Below are 18,492 nucleotides of genomic sequence, written 5' to 3' on the forward strand. Positions count from 1 at the left end.
CTACCATTTATTGTGGCTGGGAATGGTGGGAGTTGTAGTTCAGCAACATCTGGAGTACTACTGGCTGAGAACCCTTGTTCTATTTATTTGATTGGGACAGAGTGAAGTACATACCTGAGTTTCCCCCATGGAATTAAAAGGACCTGAAAGTGCTGAGTTGGCTGGATCATGCCTCTTGTGATTTTCCTGAGGGCATTCATGTCACAGCAAAGCAGAAATAGTAACCAGAGTCTACCATGTCCTGTCTGGGGTTTCCAAAGGTGCCATTGTTGGTGGGGAACTTCCCCACCCAGATTCCCCATGCAGCCAAGCAAGCCACAAAGTCTTAGAACAAATCAGGTTGGATCCACACATGCAGAAAAAGAAGTTGGAAATCAGGGAGAAGAGCCCCAAAGCTGGGGGTAAGATGGACTCTACAACTTCAGGTTGCAAATAGAGGATTACATTTGTGGGTGTTCCCCAGAGTAAAACAGCAACCCACATTACAAGTCCCTGCAATAAAAAAGCTAGCACAGCAGGGAAATTCACAATCTTTCTCCCTTTGATGCTAGTTTTCTACTTACGGGGAGAGGGGATTTTTAAAATGTGAGAGAACATTCAAAACACTCACCTGGCACTGTCACTTTATTCTTTTAGACAGCAAGTGAAGACATTTCTGTTCACTCAGGCTTTTTAAATTGATGGTGTTTTTTAAAAAAAAGTTTCCAAAATGTTTTGTATTGTATTTTGTATTTTATGTTGCAATTGTCTTGTTTTATGTATTTTTATTGGATGTTTCTTATTGTATTGTTGTGAGCTGCCCAGGGAACAATTTGTTATGGGAGCAGCTAACCAATTAATAATAATAATAATAATAATAACAACAACAACAACAATTGGAGATAATGACCAAATACAAGGACCTTCAGACTGAAATTGAGTGGCTCTGTGCCAATATACTGGTTGCACAAGAACAGGCACTAAGAACAAATGCAATAAGAGCAAAAGTCAAAAAATCAACAACAAACAGCAAGTGCCGCCTTTGTAAAGAAGCAGATGAAACAGTGGACCACATAATCAGCTGTTGTAAAAAGATCTCACAGACTGACTACAAACAAAGGCATGACAAAGTAGCAGGGATGATACACTGGAACATCTGCAAAAAATACAAGCTACCTGTAGCCAAAAATTGGTGGGACCATAAAATTGAAAAAGTTGAAGAAAATGAAGACGCAAAAATATTATGGGACTTCCAACTACAAACAGACAAACATCTGCCACACAATACACCAGCTATAACTGTAGTCGAGAAGAAAGAAAAACAAGTCAAAATAATCGACATAGCAATACCAGGGGATAGCAGAATAGAAGAAAAAGAAATAGAAAAAATCACCAAATACAAAGATGTACAGATTAAAATTGAAAGGTTGTGGCAGAAAAAGACCAAAATAATCCCAGTGGTAATTGTGCCCTAGGTGCAATTCCAAAACAACTTGAAGAGCACCTCAGCACCATAGGGGCCACAGAAATCACCATCAGCCAATTACAAAAAGCAGCTTTACTGGGAACAGCCCATATTCTGCGACGATATCTATAATAACAGCAACAACACTGACGATAAAATTCAGCCATCCCATGCCCTTGGGAAGGACTCGATGTCTGTATAAAACCAGTCAATAACACCTATCTGACTGTGTAAACAACAACAACAACAACAATAATAAACAATTAGAGAAAATGACTAAATACAAGGACCTTCAGACTGAAATTGAGTGGCTCTGGAAAAAGAAAAAAGAAAACAATAGTGGTGCTAATAGTTGTTGGTGCACTTGGTGCAGTACCAAAAGAACTTGAACACCATCTTGACACCTTGGGCATCGATAAAATTACATCACATCAACTACAGAAGGCCACACTACTCGAGACAGCACGAATACTACAACGATATCTTTAACTTTTCTTTAGTTATCCTAAACCCTTAGAAACAGCCTGACAATTAAACAACCAAATCTAGTCAATAACATCTGGTAGACTGTTGTAAATAGCATAACAGCAACAGCAACAGCAACAGCAACAATAATGGTATTTCCCCCTTGCAGTCTGAAGTACTACCTTTACCATTCAGTTCTCATCTCATTTTGCTGTATTGTATAGATCCGGCTTCAGTGACATGCCTGACTAAGTAGAGATGACTCATTTGTATTGTGCAGCTATACACATTTGCCACCATAGTTCTAAATAATGGTTGTTTTGCCCTACAGTGGGCTGCCTTGGAACATGTCAATGCCACAAGGTTTGCAACGAACCAAATCAGAAAGCTTCCTTGTGCCGCCATTCTGAAGTGCTGTAATCCTGGATTTTATTGTTCAATTTATTTATTTTTGTTTCTTTTATTGTTCAGTTTTCAAACTGTCTTTCACAAGGCATCCCAAGGTGGTTTGCAAAATACAAATAAAATACAATAAAACTACATAAAAATCACATTTAAAACCTTGAAATCAGTTAGACAGTAAAAAACATAAAATGCCAACACACACACACACCAAAAACCCAAGCATAAAAAAAGACAGATGTAGGAGAGTTGAGAAACCTGACAGCCCCGTAAAGGGTAAAAGCCTGAACAAAAAACGGTATTTAGCTGCACAGCAGCACAGAAAACACACACCTTGTTTAAAAAGGGAAGATTTTAAACTGGCCAATAGTTTTCAAGATTGGTGGAATCAAGGGAGGGCTTGTTTAAAATAGTGGTCTTAACACTGCCTGCTTGAGACTTGATTGCATCTTGTCCTCCGTTTGTGAAACTCCAGCCACTTACCCATTCCTTCCCCGACAGATTTTTCTAACTGTGAAGGGCAAGGGTCCAGATTGCATGATGTTGCCCACACACTACCTAGGAACTTGTCCACTCCCTCAGGCTGCGCTAACTGGGGAAAAAAAAAATCCATCACAATTGGACCAGATGGTTGCTGAGGCATGTCTCCTGGAACTGCCAAAATCCTGAAGTCCACACTGATGCGAGTGACTTTATCTGCGAAGTGACAAGCAAACTGATCACAGCAGACTGCCGATGGTTCTCCCCCAATCACATGGGGGCCTATGTGAAGCAGTGACATTACTACACGGAACAGCTCCCTTGGTTTTCACTGGGCAAATGCAATGGAGGCAGAGGGGAAAAAAATCTCTTCACTGCCCCCCCTGCCCCCCGTAGTCCCTAAAATAGGTTCTGGCCTGTTTTTGGTCAGATTTGTTACAGGTTTTCCTCCAGAGTGGCTCTAGCCATTACCAGAGTTGCTTCATCACCCTAAGCTCCAAGGAGTACCAAGGAGTGGAACAAACTCCATAAAGCTGGAGAGGGCATTTAGGAGTGACCATGTCAATAGCCTGGGCTGTCTCCACATTCCAGAGATTCACCAGAACCTTGACAGAGTTACCACTTCTGGACACTAGAAATTCCCAAGGGCTGTCTGGAGACCAAGCAGATCCATAAGCCTCTGACAGTGGACCATTCAAATTGGTCCACTACCCCTGCAGAGATTGTTCAAAGCAGTCAAATTAAACCCCATCAGATGATGATCTGTCCATGACAAAGGAGTTATATCAACCCCCCCCCCCGCCTGCAGATCATTCAGTTCCTGGTTGGCAAAAACCAGATCTAGCGTATTTCCTACCACGTGAGTAGGACCTGATATTAACTGAGATAGGCCCATCGTTGTCATGACAGCCATGAAGTCCTGAGCCGCTCCGACTAGGAGGACCTCAGCATGGACACTGAAGTCCCCCAAGACAATAAGCCTAGGGGAACTCAAAAGCAGCTTTGAGACCACCCCCACAGGTTCAGGCAGAGAGACTGAAGTGCAGCAGGGTGGTTGATACACCAACAGAATCCCTGTCACATGTCATAGGACCACCCTCAGGGGCAAACACCCCAAATACTGATATTTCCTAACCAGGCATCTGGATAGGGGAATAGATATGATAGATGACCACAACACCTCCTCCCCAATCCTCAAGGTGGGGCTGCTGTAGGATCACGAAACCTGGAGGGCAGAGCTGGGAGAGCTGGATTCATTAGTGACCATTAATGAGCACATAAAAATGGAATGATCCTGGCAGCGAGGCAGGGCTTTGAAGGGAGAATACCGTCAGAATGCTGTGAGGACATATCTGAGCTTTCTGCCAGTACCAGAGCCCAGCCAAGAAGAAAAGTGCCCGTGGAGACAGACTGTGGAGAAGATAAGCTATAAGGGTGAAATTTTAGCACCTTTACCAATGTACCTCTTAATATTCTTGTATAAGATGCCAGAATATTGGCAAATAGCAGAAAATGTTAAAAAAGACATTGGCTGACATAATGCGCAAGCTTACATTCAAATTGTAATTTTGCATCTGTGCAGCTGCACAAGCGCACAAGCTGCATAATCACAAAAATTGCCCAACCGGAGTTGCATAGTGATACAGGCATTGGAAACAGTGGCTTACCTAAAGTACATAGTTCCTTGCATCTTGCAACTGAATATGTATGCAACTGATGAAGAGCACTCTTGTGCAGATGCAGAAAATGGTGCAAATGCAGTTGTGTAAAGGATGGTTATTGGAAATAATGGTTGTCTATTGTGCAATTGCACTTGTACAATTTTTGCATGTGTGTAAAAAGCACTGACTCTTGTGCAATGGCACTCCTGTTCTGATGCAAGGCATATGGAACTTTGCGCTTTCTGTGAGCCAATGGCCGTATCATGGCACAACTCCAGTTCTGCCATTTTTGTGATTGTGTAATTTGCACTCTTGTGCAATTGTGCAAATGCAATGTTATGTGAACATAAAGTTGTGAGGTATGTCAGTCATGGTATGGGCTCCTTTAGGATTTATATAAGCAGCTACGGCTTCACAGGAATATTTTATTAGCCTGCTGAAGCAACTATTTGTAGGACTATAGGGGTCCTCAGAAGCCTCCTGACAGAAGTTGTGAGCCAGGCCTGTTTGACCTGGAAGACATGCGGGAAGAGAACAGTTTCCCTTGCACCCACTGGTTCTCAGACATGTGTACATGGGTGCTTAAAGTTTTGTCTGGGTATATATGCATAGTGCCCACACTTGATGTGTTGGGTGCAAGAAATACTGACTTAACACCATTGTTCCCCACAGCAACTGAGGACCAGTTCAGACGAACCTCAGCCCACAGTCATCCTTACACAAGATAATGATGAGGTCGCAGTGCAAAGGTGCCCACCCCGACATCACTCAAGGGTATGCCGATGTGATTGTTAATCACTGAGGTCATTCACACAATCAAAAACTGTGCTCTACCCAGGTTTGGAAGCTGTATGTGCAAGAAAGGTAGGAGGAAAAGCTACCCAGGGTATCCTCCTATCTTGCTTCCACACAATCACTTCTATCCAGGCTTTCCTCTTACTTTGCTTCCACACAACCAAAAATTGGGAGCACACACAGCTCCCAAACTGGGGGGCATGCAGTTTTTGATTGTGTGAATGACCTCACTGTCTGTTAATCACATGTGAGGGTTGATCTTCACCCTGCACACGTGATTAAAGAATGTGCTGCTCTCAGGTGTGTCTGTCTTTAAAAGCCTGGCAGAAACCAACTTCCTCTTCCCATGCTTGTGCATTCCCCAAAAGCTCAACGTTAAACAGCTAGCAGGAGTTTGCCTCACTCCTGGAAAAGGTCTGAATTTCAGAGGCACCTTCATGCCCTGAGAACTCTGAGGCTATCTCATAACTAGCCTGTTGTGTATCTTCATTATTGCGTCTGAATCACATTGGATTTTCAGTACAGACCCTTTGCAAACCTGGGCGGGTTAACCTGACTTATTATCAGATAAGTCATTTGGCATTTGGGCCTTTTTGGTATTCAAAACACTCCATGTGCAAAGGGGTAATGCAAGGTTTGGCCTCTTGAGCAAGTGGCCATGTACACAAGGTATGTTTACTCAAGATATTTCCATCAAACACAATCAGGTTACCTAATGAAGCTTGCTGTTACAAAGACCCCAGCTTGCAACAGGCGTTGTTTTCAAAGCAGTCGTAAATGGTTACAGGGGTGGTGCTGGTGGTGGGGAGAAATCAACAGGGCTATGCCTAAGGAGTGAGCCTGAGGGATTGTAATGTGCTCTTAATTTTTATTTATTTATTTAACATATTTTTGTACCGCCCAAAACTTATGTCTCTGGGCGGTTTACAACAAATTAAAAACAGAAAGTAAAACATTAGTAAAAACAAAAAGTTTAAAACATTACAACAATTTAAAACTTTTAAAACAATATTTTAAAACAGCATTAAGACCATTAAAATAATATTAATTAAAAGCCTGAGTGAACAGATGCGTCTTTAAAGAATTTTTTTTCCAGCAGGAGGCACTACAATAGAGAATTTAAACAAATAATGAAAGGGTTAACCTGACTTATTATCAGATAAGACATTTGGTGTTTGGGCCTTTTTGGTATTCAAAACACTCCAGGTGCAAAGGAGTAATGCAAGGTTTGGCCTCTTGAGCAAGTGGCAATGTACACAAGGTATGTTTACTCAAGATATTTCCATCAAACACAATCAGGTTACCTAATGAAGCTTGCAAGTAACTGTTACAAATACCCCAGCTTGCAACAGGTGTTGTTTTCAAAGCAGCCATAAATGTTACAGGGGTGGTGCTGGTGGTGGGGAGAAATCAACAGGGCTATGCCTGAGGAGTGTGTCTGAGGGATTGTAATGTGCTCTTAATGTCCAGCAGGAGGTACTACAACAGAAAATTTAAACAAACAATGAAAACAATCTTGGGGTGCAATAAGATGTTGGGGGACAAAGATTTCACTACTGCCACAATTAAAACTTAAGGGCTGAGATGACGAGGAGAATTACTCAAAATAGACCCACTGAAATTAAAAGCACAGGTGAGCAATCATGCCTAAGTTGTCCTTTCAATTTCAATGGGATTGCTTTGAGTAATTTTCCTCATAATGTCAGCCAATATTGATTTAATTCCGGTGGTTGACATGCAGAGCAAGAATGCACCACGCTCGTGGGAGAGCGGCCTAACAGAACTTCACAACTAACTGCCCTGGAGCGGCAGGGAAGTGGTAATTTTTATGCACCTCATATGACAACTTGTGTGCAAGTCAAGTCAAGGCACATGCAAATCTTGTGGGGTTTTTTTCTGAAAGAAAAGCAGGTCCCACAATAAAAAGAGGAGGAGGAGGAGATGACTGAATTAGGTCTTGGAGTGAGAGGCTCAGATAGCTAAGAAATGGAGGATTCTGCCAGATGCTCAGTTGCTGTTAATGGAGTAACCCTCTGGAGGGGAGGAAGTTTAAAAGCCCTTTGCCTGCCATTAAAAACCAGACATACTGCCTGTTGAATGATCGTTGTTCAATAATAGCAAAAATCTGATGGCATATACAAGCCTCATCCCTTGGTCCTGCCCAGGAAGATATGAGCAAAGGAACCCTGCTTACATAACATGAGCCCTACTCTCATGTTATGTTGGACACAGGTAGAGCAGTACACTTCCTATGGATATTAGAGGCAAGAGTCTGAAAGAAACCTAAGAACCTCTTTTTAGCCTGGCCCTTAGTGAGTAATGATATGATTTTAAACTGGTTTAATTTGGTTTTAACTCTCTGCACAGCTCCCGGGCACTGAGCAGAAAGGACCATTCTCATGGCACTGTGCTGAGCACATCCAGTGGGGTTCCTTTAAGCAAAATGAAGCCCTCTCGAGCCCCTGGGCCACCTTTGAAGGAACATGTGGAGTGCTGGTCAATGCTAGCCATTTCCCAGCCTTCTTTTCACCCTCCTTCCCTCATGGAGGATGTCAGTGGGCAGTTCTAGTGTTGCTTATCCTTCATCCTCTTCTCAGCTTAAAAGATACCTCCTGCATGTAATGAGATTGTTATATTGTAAAAACCAATAAAAATTTTAAAACCAAAAAAAAAAAAAGATGCCTCCTGCAATAAAAAGAAGATTAAAAGAGTTTCCAACCAAATTGTAAAGGAGGTGCTAGAGGGGGTTGCAAGCCACCCTTTGACAGTGCGATAATGGTTCACTGTTTGGGGAGAAGCCGGTTCCATTCCACCCACCCACCCTTTCCCCTCCTTTCCCATGCCTCCCCAGCTCTTTCAGCTCTGACTTCAGCCACAGGGCTTCTCACAGAAAACCCAATTATTTTTACCCTACCAATGTATTTCTATTGAAAAATGCATGACCATATTAAAAGATTCTGTCACAGAGAGAGCTGTGCAGAGAACAGTTGAGGCTTTTAGTCATTCAGGAAGGTGTAGGAGCTTGGGGAATTTTCTGAAACATGGAGAACACCAAGTCTTTCTATGCTGGGAGGGGACAGCCCCCACTCGCCTTCCTCCTTTCATGCAGCAGCGGAACAGCACAAAATATTAAAAATGGTGGCTTCCTTCTTTCTCGTTCCAGTCTGAGAGGAGGTGAACCAAATGGACAGATCAGACACAAGGCCCATCTAGTCCAGCATCCTGTTTCACATAGTGGCCCACCAGATGCCTCTGGGGAGACCACAGGCAAGAGGTATGTGCATGCCCTATCTCCTGCTGTTGCTCCCCTGCAACTGGTATTGAGATGCATCGTGCCTCTGAGGCTGGAGGTGGCCCACAGCCACCAGACTAGTAGCCATTGATAGACTTGTCCACCATGAATCTGTCTAAGCCCCTTTTAAAGCCACCCAAGCTGGTGGGGAATCTTCTCATGTGGTGGGTGAAACTGGTTGCCTAAGGGTGTTGTGATGAGCTTAATTATTTTTATCCGTTGATTAAAATATTTATATCCTGCTTGTTTGTCTGAAAAAGGATCCAAAGGCCACTCACAATTCATGGTAAAACATTAAAACTAATCCAAATTATACAACCCCCACCCCACCCCAAATACAACACAGCAAGGAACTCCGGAGTTCAGGAGAACCAGATCATTTGGGAATGTTACCCCAAACGTTCTCTGGAAATGCCATGTGTCTGTGGAACAGAGGAAATCAAATGGAATGAAGCCAAATGAACTGTCCATGGGAGGGCATTCCCATTACTTTGGAACCACGACTTCAATACTCTCTAGTGCAGGAGTTCTCAGACGTTGGAAGTGTGAGGCACCTGGGAGGGGAGAACAAAATCAATGGAAAGGGTCTTCAAGCAAGTGGCACCTTCCTCCTCCTTTCCATTCCTGGATGGATTTAATGGCCCTGGCATATAAATTTCATTGATTCAAAGTGGAATTGTGGTGGTGATGGCACCCTTTAAAAAAGAATTAATTTTATTTCCATAAACAATACAAACATTAGAAGAAACTACAGTACAAACTTCAAGAAGACTATTTGAAGATACTTTAAATAACGCTCACTAAATAGTCTTCTGAGAAGGACTTCCAGAATGTATTGTGAGTAGATGGTAGCTGTGAGCACAGTTGTTCAATTGTTTTTAGAAGGCATTGTACCTTCATAGTTCCATTATCTCAAGGAACTAGGAGGAAGGGAAGTGAGAAAGTGCTTTTGCTTTGTTCTTATGATGACTCCCAGTGCTTTAGGAGGTGGTTAGAGATATTCTCTGTTCCTCTTCCAGTCCTAGTGTCTGGATGTCTGGTCTACAGATCTTTACATACAGCTGCAGGCAGGCCTGCGTGCAAGGATATCTGTAGGATATCTGATGTTCACCATAGACCAAATGATTGGTGGGGGCTTGTGTCCCTTCAGTGTGGCCCACTGTTGAAAGCAGAATGATAGACAAGATGGATGTATGCATTGACCCAACAGGGTTCTCCTTGAGTTGAATTTCTGCTTGTCATGCAGCTGTTAGGCACAGGCACATTTCCTGGAAAGAAGTTAGCAGCTGTCAGTCAGCACAGAAAATCCGGAGCTAGATGGACCAATGATTGACTCATTATAAGGCTGGTTTATATGTTGGGGAGGGGAACGTGATAACGAGTATGAATTGTCCTCTTTGCTAAGCAGGTTCTTCCTTGGTTTGCATTTGGATGAGTGACTACATGTGAACACTGTAAGGGCCCTAGCTCAGTGGTAGAGCATCTGCTTGCATGCAGAAAGTCCCAGGTTCAATCCCTGGCATCTCCAGGTAGAGCTGGGAAAGACTCATGCCTGAAATCTTCGAATGCCAATGACAGTCAATATAGACAATACTGGGCTAGATGGACCAGTGTTCTGACTCAGTATAAGTTAGCTATGGTCCTATGTAATGGTGGTGGTAGCCTGATCGATAGCATTGGTAATGGTTGTAGCAATAATAGTGGTAGGAAAATGGGTGGTAGTAGTGTTAATGGTGGTGTTGGTAGCAACAGTAGTGTGGTAGTGAGCAGTAGTACTGGTGCAGTAGAAGCAATAGCACTGATGATGTGGTTATAATAGTGGTGCTGGTTAGTTAGCCATGGCAGTGGTGATAGTAGCAGTGGCAGTGGTGAACTTCACCACTCGTATACTCGTGGGTCAAATGGGCCGTAACCCAAAATTTGGCTTAAAATAAGCCAAATCTGGCAACTGGTGAGGATAGTAATAGTGGTTGTGCTCATAGTCATAATACGGAAGATAGTGGCTGCCAAATTGTCAGTGTAGATAGATGGACCAGTGGTCTGAAGTTGATGGACCAACAGCTGGAGGTACTTCTGATGGGACCCCTTGTTCTGTAAGCATCTGAGGGCACTCCCAGCTCTGCACTGGCTTTTGATGGAGCTGCCCCCTCCAAGAGTGCGTCTTGGCTGTGGCCAAGGCCTTGTGCACAAGTCTACCACCGTTTCATCCTTGGCATGGGTAAGGCAGCAGGGAAGCACAGCAGAGACCTCAAGGCCTGGCTCCTGTTGCTGGGTGCCAGCATTGGTCTAACATCTATCTATCTATCTATCTATCTATCTATCTATCTATCTATCTATCTATCTAATTTATTTGATTTGTATGCCACCCTTCCAAAATGGCTCAGGGCGGTTTACAATTAAAACACACCACTAAAACAGTAAAGAGCTAAACCAAATTAAAAAACAATATAACAATTAACAATTTAAAAACATTTTAAAACAACAATTAAACAATTACAGTGATTAAAACCCCCGAAATCAGGTTTTGAATTTTAAAATAAACCAGATATTAAAAACCCCACAATTTAGGAAGCTGAGAAAGCTTGGGTGAAAAGAAGGGTTTTCAGGTGTTTTTTGAAAATTACCAGAGATGAGGAGGATCGCATCCCAGCAGGGAGCGCATTCCACAATCTCGGGGCAGCGACCGAGAAGGCCCGTTTGTGTCGCCACCAAACGAGTTGGCAGTAACTGGAGACGGACCTCCTCAGATGACCTCAATGGGCGGTGGGGCTCATAATGAAGAAGACACTCTCTTAGGTACAGGGCTTAAGCCGTTTAGGGCTTTGTAAGTTATAACTAGCACTTTGTATTTTGTCCGGAAACCTATTGGCAGCCAGTGTAACTCCATCAGTAAAGGAGTAACATGGTCTCTCTGAGATGACCCAGAGACCAACCTGGCTGCCGCGTTCTGAACCAACTGAAGTTTCCGGACTACGTAGAAAGGCAGCCCCACGTAGAGCCCATTACAAAGGTCAAGTATGGAGGTCACCAACAGATGTACCACAGTTTTGAGGTCATTGATCTCGAGAAACGGGTGCAGCTGGCGTATCAGCCGAAGCTGATAGAAAGCACCCCTGGCCACCGCCTCAACCTGAGAAACCAGGGAGAGGTGTGAATCCAGAAGTACTCCCAGACTGTGAACCTGTTCCTTTTGGGGAAGTGTGATCCCATCTAGAACAGGCAGATCAAAATTGTCTCTAGAGTTCTGACCCCACACAATAAGTACCTCCATCTTATCCAGATTCAGCTTCAGATTATTCTCCCTCATCCAGCCCATTACTGCTTCCAGACAGGCATTTAGGGAGGATATGCCAGCTCCTGAAGAAGTTGACATGGAGAAGTAGATCTGGGTGTCATCAGCATACTGGTAACACCCAGCTCCAAATCCCCTGATGACCTCTCCCAGCGGTTTCATGTAGATGTTAAAAAGCATTGGAGAAATACGGAGCCTTGAGGGACACCATACTTAAGCTCAGATTTTGAAGAGCAACAGTCTCCAATCGACACCGTCTGGAATCTAGATGGATCAAATCAGTTCTGACTTAGTTCAAGGCAGCTTCTGATGTACCTATTTATTTACGAAGTTTTCATTTCAAAAGCAGCAGTAATGCACATGGTGTGCATTGTAAATAAAATACATAGTGGGGCAATATTGCTCAATATTGGTAACTACGGCAATGTTGTTTACCATGACATTCTTTAAATAAAGTGTACGGCTGCATGCAGTTATTCTCTCTTTTATTCTTGGCCTTTAAAAATAGTCTCTAAAGGAGAAAAAAACCAGGCTGGTTTACAATCAGCCAGGTGGCAACCCTACTGTGGCTTGCACTGGTATTGTTCTGCAAGGTCGCAGAAGGGTAATGAGTCACGTAGAGTTGTGGAGTTTGCTCTCCATGTGCATTCTGCTACTTTATTCATTTCCCACCATGACAACTTTCACTGCACTGGGCCAGAGAGATCCAGAATTGTGGATGATTTACCCTAAACCAACTATATTCAGGGAAGCCGAATTCCCGATCTAACCTTTTTATCTTCTGTTTTTGTGTGTATGTGTTAGCATTTGCAATAGACTGAGTCTAGGCTGCTCAGTTGTACCATGTTATGGCAATACGAGACTTGTGCATGGGGTGTAATTTGTTCCATGATATCTATTTCCAATGCTAGTGCAGTGTTGTGGTTGAGTGATAGGCTAAGAAGTCATACGTATATAAGAACAACCCTTCTGGATCAGGTCCAAAGCCTATTTAGTCCAGCATCCTGTTTCCCACAATGGCCCACCAGATGCCTTGGAGAAGCCCACAGACGAGGTGAGAGCATGTCCTTTCTCCTGCCTTTGCTCCCCTGCAACTGGTTTTTAGAGGCATCTTGCCTCTGAGACTGGAAGTGGCCTACAGCCACCAGACTAGTAGCCAGTGATAGACCTGTCCTCCATGAATATGTCTAAGGCCCTTTTATAGCCATCCAAGCTAGTAGCCACCACCACATCCCATGGAAGAGAATGCCATAGATTAATTATGCACTGTGTGAAAAAGTAATTCCTTTTGTTGGTCCTAAATTTCCTGGCAATCAGTTTCATGGGATGACCCCTGGTTCCAGTGCTGTGAGACAGAAAGTTTATTTCTATTCACTCTCTTTATTCCATGCATCGTTTTATCAGCCTCTATCCGACTGAATCTAGACAAGATGCCGTTGGTCCGCAGGAAAGCCAATTGAGAAGAAGGGATTTGACTAGTTCTGGACATTTATTAATTATTTTATTTATTTTATTTATTTGTGTACCACCCAAAATGCAAGTCTCTGGGTGGTTTACAACAAAACAATACAAACAACAAGTAAAAAGGTTAAAACATTACAAAAATTTTAAAATTTAAAACAACTTACAACTATTATACATCAAACTGTTAAAACGGTATCTAATTAAAAGCCTGGGTGAACAAATGTGTCTTGACTGCTGTTTAAAAAGTTGTAAGAGTTGGGGGGCTCTTATTTAAGCAGGGAGCGCATTCCAAAGCTTTGGGGCAGCAACAGAGAAGGCCCGTCCCCAAGTAGCCACCAGACGAGCTGGTGGCAACTGCAGACGATCCTCTCCTGATTATCTGAATGGGCAGTAGGGCTCAAAGCGAAGAGGATGTTCTCTTAAATATCCAGGGCCTAAGCTGTTTAGGGCTTTATAGGTTATAACCAAAACCTTGTATTTTGCCCGGAAACTTATTTGCAGCCAGTGTAGATCTTTTAAGATAGGAGATATAAGGTCTCTCTGAGATGACCCAGAGATCAACCTGGCTGCCGCATTCTGGACCAACTGCAGTTTCTGGACTATGTGCAAAGGCAATCCCACATAGAGTGCATTGCAGTAGTCAAGTCTGGAGGTGACCAGCAGATGTACTACTGTTCTGAGGTTATTTATCTCAAGAAATGGATGCAGCTGGTATATCAACCAAAGCTGATAGAAGGCACTTTGGGCCACTGCCTCAACCTGGGACACCAGGGAGAGATTTGTGTCCCGAAGCACCCCTAGACTGCGTACCTGTTCCTTCTGGGGAAGTATGATCCCATCCAGAACAGACAGATCAAAATCATCTCCTGAGTTCTGACCCAGCACAATAAATACCTCCGTCTTATCTGGATTCAGTCTCAGTTTGTTCTCCCTCATCCAGCCCATTACCGCCTCCAGGCAGGCATTTAGGGAGGTTATGTCTTCTCCTGATGATGCTGATATGGTGAAAAAGATTTGGGTGTCATCAGCATACTGATAACATGGTACACCAAATCTCCTGATGATCTCTCCTAGTGGTTTCATGTAGATGTTAAACAACATCAGAGACATTATGGAGCCCTGAGGGACACCATAGTGAAGGTCAGACTTTTAAGAATGACAGTCCCCATGGGACACCATCTGGAATCTTCCCTCAGAGGTAGGAGTGGAACCACTGCAAATTATTGCCTCCCACCTTCAACCCCCTCAGACGCTCCAGAAGGATCGTATCGAAAGCCACTGAGAGGTCCAAAAGGACCAACAGAGTCACACTTCTGCTGTCAATTCCCAATTGGAGATCATCCATCAGGCAGACCAAGGCAGTCTGTACCCAATAGCCCACCAGAAAGCCAGTCTGAAATTTGTCTAGATAAACAGTTTCATCCAAGACTGCCTGGAGTAGGGAGGCCAGCACCCTCTCAGTTACCTTTCCCAAGCATGGAAGGTTGGGGACAGGGCTATAGTTGCTTAGCTCTGAGGGATGCAGTGCAGGCTGCTTCAAAAGAGGTCTAATAATTGCCTCCTTAAGGCAAGGAGTCATCCTGCCCTCCCTCAGAGAAGCATTTATAACCTCTACTAGGCCTTCTACAACAACCTCCCTGCCAGACAGTATATGCCATCTTGGGCAAGGGTCAAGAGAACAGGTTGCATTCCCCTTGAAAGAGCTAGAGTGCAGCTTGGGCATACTGCTGTACTCAGCTGTGCTTTTGGAAGCTCAGGTGGAAGTAGTGGCCAGAGGTGCTTTTGCACAGCTTCGGCTAGTGTGCCTTTCTTGAGAAGGCAGATCTGCCTACAGTTACCCATGCCCAAGTCATGTCATGGTTGGATTACTGTAATATGCTCTATGTGGGGCTGCCCTTGAAGAATATTTGGGAACTGCAGCTAGTGCAAAATGCAGCAGCTAGGATTTTATCTGGAGTTGCCTGCTGGGATCACATCACACCCATTTTGAAAGAGCTGCACTGGTTACCAGTTTGTTTCCGGGTCCAATTCAAGGTGCAGGTTTTGACCTTTAAAGCCCTTAACAGTTTGGGCCTGGGATACCTGAGGGACAGCCTGCTCCCAAGGGTTGCTGCCCACTTGATGAGGTCATCTGAGGGGGCTTTGCTCTGAGTGCCAACAATGAGGGAGGCTCGGTTGCCGTATACCTGGGACAGGGCCTTCTCTGTGGTTGCCCCCAGACTCTGGAATGCTCTCCCGGTGGCTATTCGCTCCTTGGTCTCCATCACAGTTTTTAGAAAACAAGTAAAGATGTGGCTCTTCACCCAGGCTTTTAAATGAGAGTATAGTTTTTACTGTTGTTGCTCTGTGTTTTGTGTACTACTGTTTTATATAGATTTTTAAACCTTTAAATAGAGATTATATTTGTATATCTTTTTGTATTTTAACTGTGCATTATTTTAATCATATTGTAAACCACTTTGAGATTCTTTTTAATGAAAAGTGGTATAGAGATCAAACAATAAATGCATGCATGTATGCATGCATGAAAAAAATGCCTCCCCGTAGTTGCCTCTTTTCCAAACTAAAAAGTCCCAGATGCTGTAGTCTTGCCTCATAAGGAAAGTGCTCCAGGCCCTTGATAATCTCGGTTGCCTCTTCTGTACCTTTTCCAGTTCTACAATGTCCTTCTTAAGATACGGTGACACAAGTCCCTTACTAAAATCTCACTTTGCAAGTAACATTAGGCTGGCCAACAGCCTCAGCACCACAACATCAGAGAGCCAGCGTGGTGTAGTGGTTAGAGTGCTGGACTAGGACCGGGGAGACCCGAGTTCAAATCTCCATTCAGCCATGAAACTAGCTGGGTGACTCTGGGCCAGTCACTTCTCTCTCAGCCTAACCTACTTCACAGGGTTGTTGTGAAAGAGAAACTCAAGTATGTAGTACACCGCTCTAGGCTCCTTGGAGGAAGAGCAGGATATAAATGTAACAATAAAAACAACAACAACATCTGGGGATATTCATATAAAAGCTGATGTTATTATAGAGCATAAGCCATGAAATCTTTGGTTCAAATTTTGCTGCATCCATGAACTCACTAGTGGCTTTAGGCAAGCCACTGTTGCTCAATAAATGCACCCCCTCCATCCAATATGGCAGGGGTCTTCAAGTTTGGGTCCCCAGATGTTTTTGGACTAAAACACCCATTACCCCCAGCTGCACTGACTACAGGGGATGATGGGAATTGTAGTCCAGCAACATCTGGCAACTCAGGTTTTAGAACCCCTGCAATAGGGGAATAACAGTACAGCTTATTGTAAGGAATAGAAAGGTAATGTGCGTGGAGTACTTTGAACACATGAATTACACTATAAGATGCTAGCTATTATTATGCGTTTGGTGAAAATGCCCTTGAGGAGGTGCAGAATGCATTTCCCCCCACTCTGAGTCCTAAGAGAAAGCTGCTACACACCAAAGGTTAGAGAAACGCTCGTGGCATTTCTGGACGGGCCTGAGCTCTGACATCTCTTTCTCAAGAAATAAAGCATAGGTTGTGCAGATTAATCAAATTGCCTGGTATTGTCTCATAGAGGTCAAAAATGTCAAGAGCTACAGCTTCCAGCTCTTTTGCTGCGAACAGCTTCTTCTCACAGCTGTCTTGAGGAGAGAAGGCAACGTTTCCTGCTGACACCACCAAATGCACTGGGGCTTTTAGGGAGTTTCCAAGAGCATCATAGCCAGCTGTGCCATGCTGCCCAAGGTGACTCTGGGTGGAATGATGGGGGTGGGGAGAAGCACTTGAAGCCACAGCACTGGGTAGAAGAGACTCAACCTCACAACACCCACCATCCTTGTGGTAAGCTAGCTTACCACCAGGAGTGTGGATACAACGAGGATCACAAAGAGGTTGCTGACCTGTAACTGGTGATCCTCACATGATCCTTGGGTATTCACATGGCCACCCATGTCCCCACTGGGGGTGTTTGGGAAAAACCTGCCTGTAATTCTATTGAAATATTTCTATTTTGTTGTTGTTAAGAGTTTTCAATTCATTTGAAGCAAGTAAAATGTCATTCTTGTAACTTATCTTCTTAAAATGTTGTTGATCTTACTTGCCTGGCTGGTAATAGTTTCCTTTTACTGTAATGCATTACTTGGCTTGACCATAGACACCATGCAGTACTTTCCAGTGGTCACTGATTGGGCGATCGTCTTGTTGTTGCGGTTGTCAAGAGACTGAGGAGTAACGACTTCCAACCACCTTCTTTACAAATGCAACCTGTGCGGAAGGCGGAGTTGGAATACTGCTTGCGGCTGTCAGTCATTCTGATCTGTGGCTACTTCACAGGCACAAACCTGCATGCCCTTGAGGTTGCTCAAGGGCCCCGTTCACACAAATATTTGCATGTGCTCTACTCTTGTTAGCTATGCTGGGACCCAATTTGCTGTGATCTTTTGTTTATTTAAAAGCGTTTATTAGCCAAACATAAGAATAATTCAATCTGAATAAATCAACCAACAATGGAGATAAAAAGCAATGGCAAGAAACAGCACAGCAGCTTAATCTATGGAAGAGCAAGAAAGAAAAAGCAGTTAATGTTCAAAGGTCAACTGAAACACTTTTTTGTCCATTTTTGGAGATTTGGCAAGGAGGAAGATGGAGGTTTGGTAGCAAATCCCACGTCACTGGGGTTGCTACAGAGAAGGCTCTGTTCCTAGTGGAGGCTATCCTAGCCTCTTCATAGGATGGAACTGGGAACAGGGCCTCAACAGGTGGTTTTAAGTGGCAGGGTGGGGAGAGCGATTTGGGAGAAAATAATCCCTGGGCTAATCAGGACCAAAGGTATTTAGTGAAGAACTGGCTCCTTAACCCCCCTCCTTCTTTTAAAGGGATTTTGGACCAAACCTAACACATTTTAAACTGTTTTTAAACTGTAAAGGTTTGGCCTGGTTTTCCAGGGTTTTAAAAACTGTTTTAATTGTTTTAATACTGGCTCTATGTTGTTTTTACAGTTTTCAGTTTTAACAGTTAATTGATTTTAGTTTTATTTTAATGTAAACCGCCCTGTGCCATTTTTGGAAGGGCAGTATAGAAATCAAAGAAAGAAACAAACAAAGAAACACATAAATTCTTTAGACTGTGAGTCTTTAGATTGAGGAAAGGGCTATTGACATTAAAAACAACACCCCAAAACCCTCTGTAAGCCACTCTGAG

The sequence above is a fragment of the Hemicordylus capensis genome, chromosome 4, assembly GCF_027244095.1.
Source record: "Hemicordylus capensis ecotype Gifberg chromosome 4, rHemCap1.1.pri, whole genome shotgun sequence".
Lineage (NCBI taxonomy): Eukaryota > Metazoa > Chordata > Lepidosauria > Squamata > Cordylidae > Hemicordylus > Hemicordylus capensis.